This window comes from Dreissena polymorpha, chromosome 10 (assembly GCF_020536995.1).
Source record: "Dreissena polymorpha isolate Duluth1 chromosome 10, UMN_Dpol_1.0, whole genome shotgun sequence".
Classification (NCBI taxonomy): Eukaryota; Metazoa; Mollusca; class Bivalvia; order Myida; family Dreissenidae; genus Dreissena; species Dreissena polymorpha.
The window spans coordinates 46,011,980-46,023,744 of NC_068364.1; the positions used below are offsets into that span (position 1 = coordinate 46,011,980).

General features: G+C 33.4%; 1 long non-coding RNA gene across 1 annotated transcript; it reads right to left on the minus strand.

Moving 5' to 3' along the window:
* Positions 1-769: 769 nt before the first annotated feature.
* On the minus strand, positions 770-1,951 carry LOC127847474 (uncharacterized). The gene is made up of 4 exons (XR_008033987.1): positions 1,829-1,951; positions 1,311-1,393; positions 1,077-1,097; positions 770-887 (listed from the first exon to the last, which is right to left on the minus strand). It is a non-coding gene; the product is annotated as an uncharacterized LOC127847474 (long non-coding RNA).
* Positions 1,952-11,765: the final 9,814 nt, after the last annotated feature.

Here is an 11,765-nt window from a genome sequence, read left to right on the forward strand (position 1 = left end):
ACCAGGTTGTTCCAAACATGTTATCAAAGTTCGAAAAAGTATACAAGGAATATTTTTTACAGATACTAATAAGACAAAATGTATGCACGGTTAAATGAAAGTTATTGTACTTCTCTGGACAAATGTGTTGGAAGAAAAAAGAACTGGTGAACGGACTGTGGTTCACGGTAAATCCTGTATGTATTGTGCGGTGGTGGGTATAAAATGAACTATCTTTTCTTACCCATGTTAGAATGTATCGTATAGCAAAATATCGAGTAGACGCCATTGTTTTTTTGTCGTTAAGATAAAATATCAACCAATGTCCATATGTAACACGCAAGTTAAATTTCCTAATGTCTCAGAGTTTCATACACAGTAATTGGCAGCGTATAAGTTTTATACTGAAAATTAAAATTTATGATATTACACTTCTTGGATAAGCGATAATTAACGTTGTTGTGATTATGATGAAGTCGATGTCTATAGACTACAGTGGTTAATACACATGCTCACCAGTTTCATTGACAGGTGTAAATTCTGAATTCTTTGTGTATATGAAGATTTTTAAAGACAAGTAGTTCATAGTCACTACAATTAGTAAACAATATTGTATTCTTTAAAATTCGCATAACGTGTGCTTTAACATGTTAATATAATGATCATCGACCAACGTGTTATGTTAAGCCCAAATACCAATTAGCATCAACCGGAATAAATATTGGCACAATATAATTTAAGGCAAAATTACGCCCATTTCACTGAAGACTAAACCAAACCAGAAAATATGCCTTAGTAGCTTCGACATAGTGAAATATTACAAACCGTCTCATCGACTTCTTCCGTGGTTACGGATGTTGTTTGTCCTGGTTCCTGGCTGTCCGTAGATATAGTAGTCATTGTGTTGCCTATTCAAAACAACAATAAAAAATGGTATAACACATAATTTAGTCAGAGTTAAAAAGTTCGTTATTCATGAAACCATTTAGTACAACACATTGGCATTAATTCCTTGTACAACAATTACAATAATTTCATGATGTTCATAATATGTATTTAGGCATGTGTAGTAATAACAAAATCACTGTGAAACATACCCTTTTTTGTTCCGTACATTTCTGAAAATGCAAAAAACAAATACACATTATCAGACAGAACGCATTTCAAGTAGAGCTTGACGACGTTCAATGATAAACCATTTTAATTCACGGCTTAAAGGTATTTAACCAGAAAATACGCCTTAGTAAGGCAAATTTACGCCCATTTCACTGAAGACAAAACCAACCAGAAAATACGCCTTAGTAGCTTCGACCTTGCGAAATATTACAAACCGTCTCATTGACTTCTTCCGTGTTTATGGATGTTGTTTGTCCTGGTTCCTGGCTGTCCGTAGATCTAGTAGTCATTGTGTTGCCTATTCAAAACAACAATAAAAATTGGTATTACACATAATCTAGTCAGTGTTAGACAGTTCGTTAGTTATGAAACCATAAAGTACAACGCATTTGTATTAATGCATGTGTAGTAATAACAAATCACTGTGAAACATACCCATTTTTCGCTCCGTGCATTTCTGACAATTCAAATAACAAATACACATTATCAGACAGACCGCATTAAAGTAGAGCTTGACGACGTTCAATGATTAAACATTTTAATTCACGGCAAAAAGATATTTGAATATCTGTATTTAAAATGAATAACTCATGAATGAACATGAATGTAATCATAAAACTGATTGGCTATATTTATAAAAATAATATTTCAAAAGACATTTAAAGCTAATATAAAATGTGATAAATATCAGTGATAAATCCATCACAGATGATATCTTTACAATAGAATGTACCTTTCTCCATGGAAGTGTTGGTACTCCATAATCATATCGGAGTTCCTCGCCAATTGCAATGTCTCTGTCGGCGAAAGTGCATAGATGGGGAGTTTGGTTGACTTCAACTATTTTCATTACACAATTTATTATGCGTCACCATTTTCGGCATCATTTATCATTCGATCCTCATGAAATATATCGTTGGTAGCGTCAATGCTGAATAAGACATTTAAATACACACTTCTGGTGCTTTAAACTTAAATAACGCGCATGCCATATTTAATTATTATGGTGAAAAAACTAAAGATAATTCTTCTTCTAATGGCGTGATTTAAACGTTTGATGTGCAAAGTAAAGATATATGTAGTTACCAGCAAGATTTGTCTCTGTATTTTAAAAAAGTAAATGATGCTGCCTTGACCCTTCTTTTCATACTCCTTTTCTAATTGCCGTGTATGTTTTACTCGTGTTATCAGATCCCCTTTGTATTCGAGAAGAAAGTCTCCTTTTTTAAAAGGCTTAGTGGCAAAGACTCCTTCGCCTGAAATATTTATATTTGTAGACATTTTATATTAATAATCATTTTGGTCATATATAGATATATGCGCCAATAGTGTTTTATTCATAAATAATCAATAAATCTTTATGCTACTTCCATACTTCTGCCCAGTATTAAGTAATCCAATAGTCCATGTTTGTTTTCTTCTTTTTAATGGAAAGGGGCTACGATGTTCTTTTATAATTTCTAAACGACTTTAAACATAACCATATACAAAAATATTTGTACCTATGACATCATTGACATTGACGTAATTCTGGCAGTACGTTCTTGCGAGATCAAGGGGACTTGGACCCTTTTGGCTACTAAATGTTAAAATGGAAATGTCGATGAGAAAAACAACAAGAGCTGTCAGAAGACAGCGCGCTCGACTATTCAAGTGCTTGACAGTATAAAGTAAGCCACCATGAGGAAATTGTTCATATTCAATAAGGTCAAGGTACTATAGTCATATTCTAACTGGAAGAGGACCATAATTGAAACATATTGATCCTATGTCAATTTTATGTAACTTGTGAATATGTTACTATGTCGTAATAAATAAGTTTAAACCAAACATATTGATCGCTTATATTTTAAAGAAGTGGTACATTATAGACGATTCTGAGTTCAGGTTTCCACAAAACATATGTATTGAGCATTTGTAAAGACATAAAACAAACTAATAAGATTGTATTTCAAGTTTGATAGCAATAGCTTGGGTGGGATGGTTGGACGGTCTTAAGAAAAAAAAGAAGCTTTTTTTAACATGTTAAAAAAAATAAGAAAAACAAAAACATTTTTTTTTTGGGGGGGGGGGGATTTCTAGGGTGGGGCGTGTGGGATGGTTTAGGTGAAGTCCATTGTGGTGTATCAGGTAAGTGTTGTTTTGTCAAAGTATAAATAAAATCTTATCCTAAATAAAGAAGACATGGCAATTTAATCAAAATTTATTAATTTGACCTTCAGATTCAAGGTCAAAGGTCAAGGTAAAATTCAACTTGCCAGGTGCAGTACCTTCAAGTTACTAAGTGGAAAAAGGGCCATAGTTCTTACAAAATGCTTGTTACAGCTGTCTGCTCTTGTTTATAGATTAAGGTCATGTTGGTTAAGAAGTATGCAAAATATGAAAGCAGCATGTCAAGGGACAATTAAAATATTTGAGGTGGTACGCAAACTTTAACAAAGAATTATTAATAATATGCATATTCTAAGTGGAAAAAGGGGCCATAATTCTTACAAAATGTTGTTTACAGTAGTCTGCTCTTGTTTATAGATTGGGGTCATGTTGGTAAAGAAGTATGCAAAATATGAAAGCAATATGTCAAGGGACAAAGAAAATATTTAAGGTGGTACGCAAACTTTAACATAGAATAACCAATAATATGATTATTCTAAGTGAAAAAAGGGGCCATAATTCTTACAAAATGCTTTTTACAGTTGTCTGCTCTTGTTTATAGATTGGGGTCATGTTGGTAAAGAAGTATGCAAAATAAACCTTATGTCAAGGGACAAAGAAAATATTTGAGGTGGTACGCAAATTTTAATAAAGATTTATCAATAATATGCATATTCTAAGTGGAAAAGGGGCCATAATTCTTTCAAAATGCTTGGTACAGTTGTCTGCTCTTGTTTATCGATTGGGGTTATGTTGGTAAAGAAGTATGCAAAATATAAAAGCAATATGTCAAGGGACATATAAAGTATTTGCGGTGGTACGTAAACTTTAACAAAGATTTATCAATAATATGCATATTTTAAGTGGAAAAAGGGGCCATAATTCTTACAAAATGCTTGTTACAGTTGTCTGCTCTTGTTTATAGATTGGGGTCATGTTGGTAAAGAAGTATGCTAAATATAAAAGCAATATGTCAATGGACATAGACAATATTTGAGGTGGTACGCAAACTTTAACATTCCAACGCTCACGCTCACGCTAACGCCGACGCCGGAGTGAGTAGGATATATATATATATATATATATATATATATATATATATATCTATATATATATATATATATATATATATATATATATATATAAAACTAACGAAAAACTGCCTAGAGCTCTACTTCGTTTAACGTATATTTATAAAATATATTCGTGAAATATGTACCGTAAAACAAGCTTTGTAATCAAATGATATTTATATAAATCGATCTTTAGAATTCGTCTTCCAGTATTACTATAACGTTTACATAAAAACGCTTTTTAATAGTAATTGAAAGTTGTAAACATAATTAAAAAACTTACCTTAGTTTAATGCATTTGTTCGCTCGAAACTCCATTTTTCCAACTTACTTTCATTAAATGATATAAATACCGAGTGTATGATTTTTAAACAGCGCAACCGGGGAACTGTTATAAGCCTGGATACACACTCGATTGTCATTTGGTCAAGATTTGTGTATATTTTGTGCATGCCACAAACCCGCTAATCGGGGTAGGCGTTGGATTTCTAATTTAAATTGACAGTTTGGTATTTCATACACGTAGATTACAGATTTTCACCTAAAACCAACCGGGGAATTCCCCGGTTGGTCGGTGTTCCCCGCTTTGTTGGTGTGTATTCATACGATTTTCCCCGGTTGGTAGGTTTTACAAACTCACGCACACACACACACACTCACACACACACACACACACACACACACACACACACACACACACACACACACACACACACACACACACACACACACACACACACACACACACACACACACACACACACATCTGCATTAAACCCTGTTTTTACAGAGCGTGGCTCATGTATTAGCGCGTTGTCTAGGCGTGGTGAAAAAGACACATTATATTAAGTATATTAAGTATTAATTTTCTATCTGCCATAGTTTAATTGCTTTATTTGATGAACTACCCTCGACACCTTACGCTAGTTTGCCATATTCTCGAGGTCAGATGGGTCTCCTTCGTTAAAATAAGGGGCCGTTAAACAGATCCACTAAAGTCGAGTTGCAGACGCGTGCGGACGGCATCCAAATACCGAGGGCGGTTACCTTTTTGCGACTCCTCGATGCATTTTAGCTCAGCGTCTTAAAGTCGTTTTGGCTTGAGCGGCTGTATTAAGAATTATGTCCTCTCTAAATGATCTCATAACATCTACGCCTTCTTTTAAAAGAAAAATACAATGACATTAAATAAAGTAGTTAGTGGCCAATATTTTGAAATGCTCCGAGTTCCGCTTGCACTAGAAATACACAAATACGGAAATACGATAATCTAAATGCTAACGCACTGACAACGCATGAAGTTCGATTGATCTGTTTATGTGATGCGTGATTTCTGTGGCATTGTGATAGAAGTTAAGTTAAATGTGACTAGACAAAATTCAGATGGAAAAATAATTATAGAACAGTGAAGTGAATACAGTCTACGTTATACAGCAGGATTTATTTAGTGTATAAAGAGATCATGATGTTCTGAGATGTCCAAGCATTTAACATTTACGAGCTTTTGCATCGACAATGTGCGAACTCTTATAAAATACGCACATTCTTTTTTCGATAATATACGGATATTCGATAACCAGATTTATTAAATACCTGTTTAATGCTTTTAACAAAATACAGGTTGTATCAATCGTTGAAATAAAAAATCCCGTATTACGCTACTCGCTGTTTCCAATTCCGTATTACCATACTTGCCGGACTACTTTCTTCGATCCATTTGATGACGTCACATTACGCGCACCGAAAATAGGAAACCCCCATATTACGCAATATCTTACGTAGTACATCGTGTGACGTCATTTCTGTGACGAAATACAATAGTTTTATTTAATCTCTCCGGAATTTAAGAACAGTCGGACGTGGTATTTTTTAACAGAAAACTAGATCCTCTATCTGTTTAAAACGAACGAATGCAGAACGTTTTTCAAAGCGTGTGTTTATCATGCATCAATATAAATTTCGATAGGAATACAATAAGATAGTGTGGTTTAAAATAAGTCTCGATTAAGACATGGAAGAATAGAAGTGGAAGTGCATATCGTTTCAACGCTTTTGTTATAAACATCGAATCAAAGTTGTCAACTTAATTGTTATAAACATTGGATTACGATGTCATTAAGGTAAGCGTGTCGGAATCCTGTGTTTTCCCGGTTCAAATGTTTACACGGTAATTTACATAAACTGTATTCATACGCGTCGTAAATAAACTATGGCGTACCGTTTAAGTCATTGTTTTGTCAGATTTGTTAAAGCAAAATAACAATTGTTACCTGTTTTCGTTAGTTGTGTATATAATAAAAGGAATATTACTCTAGTCATCACTTTCGAGGATCCGCCTCTCGTGTGATACGTCATCACACAAGCCACTCGACTGAATACAAACTCTTGGAACAATTGACTAGCGAAATATTCCGTATATATTGCGAATCATATATTAGATATAAGCGTTGTTATAGTATAACTTCTTAAACATTTTGTTAATGCAAAATACCGTCGATGTTTTCAAAATGAATTGTCAATAAATGTCAAACATCGTTCTGTAAAATAGCAGAATAAACACAAAGTATAGCAGAGCTTATTACACACTAAACCATTGTTTCTTCATACGTACTCATGCACGGAATAAATCATCATACACAAGAAAACTTACAAATCACTTAACACAATGGATTAAAGTATCACAATGATAGGATAAAAGTGCAATTGAAACTATGTTTATCTTACTTCCATGAATTTAAATTGAAACTTTCCATTCAAACTTTCCGAACTTAGGTTCTGTAAACTTGAAAGTTATTACATGGTTGGAATATTTCTGATTCAATAAACTGGAAGTGTTGTTTTTGGTGAATGACCTACGTGCATTACGCGTGACAGAAACAATACGTGCATTCGATTTTTAAATGTTGAACCGTTGGTAAAATAATGTTCAAGTTAAAAATCAGTTATATACTAAGTTTTGAAGGCTAAATCTTCAAAAATACTGTGTGTTCAGATATAATTATCGTTTAAATCTTCATTATTTACAAAGTTTTTAACTTGTCGTCTTATACATACCCTTGTAATTTGATAAAATAAGGACTTTTAGATATCGAAGCAAATTGGTATATATAATAAAAACTGCATAATATGCGAATTGGTTTCCATCACATGAAATATCAAATATATTGTTTGAAGAAAAAGATGTGGTCTAGCCCCAAACTATGCCATAGTCTTTTGATTATTCACGGACATGAACGAAAAGCACCAAATAGTCAGCGATCACACTTTGTACAGGAAACTTATCCGTCGTTGTCGACATCCTTTTTTGTTGGTTTCACGACTGTTGGATTGTTCAATTCATCCATTTGTGAAGAACGCCCAGTCGTCAGACAAGCTGCGTAGTCTTACTTATACTTTTTAAAAGGGTTATTATGATTACACATGCATACCATTTAAGGGCATATCGATATTTCACTAACATATAGGGTCGTTGCATATCACAATACATATTGTTACGTCCTTTACGCATTTACAGGCCTTGACACTAACTTTTTTGACAGGGTACCCGGAGGGAACCCTACTTTCAACTTTTGGTGGTCCTCACCCAAACTAGGGAGTCCTCTTGTTTCAACACACAGCTACTCTCGGCGTAAGGGCAAATAAGTACAAGAAGCATGCTAGTACACATTTTTATTTCCTATATTCAATTCTGTTGCCATTTAAAGCAGACCCATGAAAAGCTCATAACCTTGTCTTGTAAACTTTTGATATCATGTATTTCATCAATATCATCAGCATCGTCATCCTTGTCATAATCATCTTCAGCATTATCATCTTCAGCATTGCCCTTCGCCGCCAGAACTTAGCGTTTTGCAAGTTCTTATTATAAACTTTTAAGAAATAAAAGGTAATTACGCGCATTCAGGGGTTTCACTGGCTCAACAAAACTTGTTGCAACTTTTTCGCGCCGTGAAAACTGTCGATTATTCCAACCTTATTAATAAGAACAATCATTTAAAGAAACCTTTCTACATTAATGTCATTGCCTATATTATCACTTTATAAAGTTTATTATTACATAAAAAACAATAAGTACCTTCATAAGTCATACCTTCATAAGTCTAAATAAGCTTTATTTGTATATAAATACCTTTTTTTTCAACTTGATAAACAACACAGATAACCAAAATAATATAACAATGTTAACTTCAATGTATTAAACAATGCTGCCTAAATGTTTCAAAATTAATAAATTTAAACATAAAATCACACCAATTTACATCATTTGAAAGGGAAAAAGAAATATAAAACATCAGAAAATAAATCATCTCACTTAATTTGTTAAACAGTTATATATTGTCATTTGGACATGTCATACATCAGCTTCTGTTGTTAAAACGTTTTCTGTTAGTTGTGGATGATTTCCAGGATCAATTAAATTATAGTTGATCACGCCTATTTCCTGACAGAAAGGCCCAGATAACTACCACCATCTATTCTAGTTGCCTGAAATAACATAAGGCATATTTTTTTTTACAAACTATCAGCAACAAACAAACACAAACATGTCACTATCTTTAAATGTCCGAATTTTAACATATCCGAAATATAATACACCAAGTGAACGATATACTTTTTATTTCAGAAATTGTTGGTATCTTAATCAAATTATATCCTTCCAAGGTCATAATAATAATGGAACTATTAAACAGAAATGCTCGAAAATACCTGTAGAAAAAGTGTATACCGGCATGTGTTTTTGTGGAGAAATTAAATGCTTTTGCCAGCCCGATCGCCTATGGTTTTGATTAAAGAAATAGCGGCCCTAATAATTATTATAATTACTGATCGTCGTGACAGTTTGTCCCAATGTTACTTTTTTGGGGGCTCAATATCATAAAGGAGCCAATAATAATCCGATAATCCGATAATAACCCCCATAAAACTTGACAATAGCAGTAAAAACACCGTTTGTAACACTTACACGCTTCAGTGATTTCAATATACTCTCTGCACTGTAGGTCGCTTACATCGTCGAAAATCAATATTTACAACTGACAGACGCTGGCCGCTAATGCTCAGTCGCGTGCTTTCGATACGCAGTACATTTTCGGATAAGATTTTACCGATTTTTTTTTTATACGCCGCTCTTTAAAAATTGGAGGCACTTTTAAAAATTCAAATGGTCAATCAAGACAAAGTGGTTCTATAAATTTAGGGTTCCCGGAGGACCACCCAGCTTGAAAGAACCGGTGGTCCTCGCCAAAATCTGGGGGCCTCGGGTCCCCGGACCACCGTTAGTGTCGAGGCCTGATTTACTCATCTTTTCAAAGTTATATACCAAATATTTTAAGAATAAATATATACGGGATTGACAAATATTAATCCAAAAACGGTTTTAAGGAAATTCGAATAACGCCTAAAACATTTCTTAACAGTGTCTTAATTATAACATAAACCGTGCCTTTATTGTCTACGCATGCCTCATTAGACGTCTTAAAAGGTACAATAATAACATTGTACCAAAAGGCACACGTATCAAATATTTTAATTTGAGCTTTAACATTTCACTAAACGTTTAGGATGCCTGTATCAAACGGTTGTCAGTTATTTGGTGCGCAAGTCTTATTTTAACAGTAAATAAATAGTATTTTATCAAGGAAAAGACGAGTATTGGCGTGGAAATACATTCCACATATTCCGTTTATGGGTAATTTAATGTAAATAATGATGATAATGATGATGATAATGATGCTGCTGATGATGATGATGATGCTGCTGCAGCTGCTGCTGCTGATGATGATGATGTTGATGATGATGATGATAATGATTTTTATTTTTATTATTATTATTAGTAGTAGTAGTATTATTATGATTATGATGGTGAAAATGATGATTATGAGGGTGATGATGTTGTTGGTGGTGGTTGTGGTGATGATGATGCTACTGCTGCTGCTGTTTCTGATGATGCTGATGATATTTTCCAAATTGAATAAAAACGAAAGCAATTATTTCACACGTGTACAAGTTAAGGAATATACCGATATCATCATAATACATTATAGCTTTCTATTATTAAAAATGCATAATCGAACAGCGTCTCTTTTAATACAATCTTACAAATACAGAATTTCGTTTTTATATTTCTTACTGTGAAACACTGTTAAAAAAATGAAAGTGTTAAGTAAGTGACGCGATAAAACAATTCTCAATTTAATCTCATTTGTATGAAGCGTGTTATTTGAACAATTCAGTTAAAGAATACATGCGAACGGACAATACATTTGCCTCTGTCAACGCTCGTGCTGGATGCGCAGAGTTCTGGAAATGTACATTGTCTGAAATAAAAGTGTAAAAACATGTCTAAATAAAACAACAACACTCAAAAGTGGATTTTATGTTTAAATTCGCAGTTAATTGCTCTGAAAAACACAGTGTTGCATACATCAGGTTTTTTTTTATAGATTAATGTTTTTTATAGAGTATGTTAGCGATGGTCAAAATTAAATATTTGGAAAGCTCTGTAACAACCCGTTGTGCAATTAAACCGTTTTGCAATAAATTTATTGCAAAACGGATTGGAGTTTCTTAGTGCAATTTTATTTTGTTACAACAACCCGTTTTGCAATGTTCCCGTGTTGCAATAAAATGATCGCATATTTATTCGCAATAGTTTTATTGCAAAACGGGTTGGAGTGTCTTATTGCAATGTGAAAATTTTATAACAACCCGTTTTGCAATAAAATCATCACTCTTGTATTAATTAATTAAAATGGATTGGAAGAGCTCAAAGGGAATTTCAAGTGTTGTATTTGAATAAAATAATTGTGAGTTTAGACTTAAAATTAAAATGCATGGAAGGTGGTGAATTTCGAAATTTAAAACGATAAAACAACACAGAATGTGTATCGAATGTGATTTCAAACAATTTATTTCCAAAGTTAAGATAACGCAAAAATGCAATAATTTATAGAAAAAAACGTGTCGAAATGTCTTATTGCAATGTGCATTCTGTGTAGCATCACGTTTCGCAATACCATCACCACATATATATACTAATTGTTGCATATTGATTTGAAACTGTATAAAGGAAGTTTCAAATGTCGTCTCTAAGGTAAATATGATAAAAGAAGGCTGAATGTATACATGAAGTGATGTTCACCAATTTGGGAATTAAGTGAAGAATGCCCAGAAGTGCATGATTTTAATAACACAGTCCATGGAGCAGCAGTAAGAAGCGCATGAGGAATACAAATAAGCTCTGACTAAACTGTCTTTGACCCCATCTTAAATAAAGTGTTATGTTTCTGTCAACTTGTATTAAATATTTTTTTGATGCCGTTGTTTTTTATTTCATGTGTGAGTTCTGCATTTTATTTACATGGTCGAAAGTAACGGCATGCTTTTATATTCTTATTATGATACTAGATTAATCTATCTTCAACCGACATTGACATTTACCCCTCC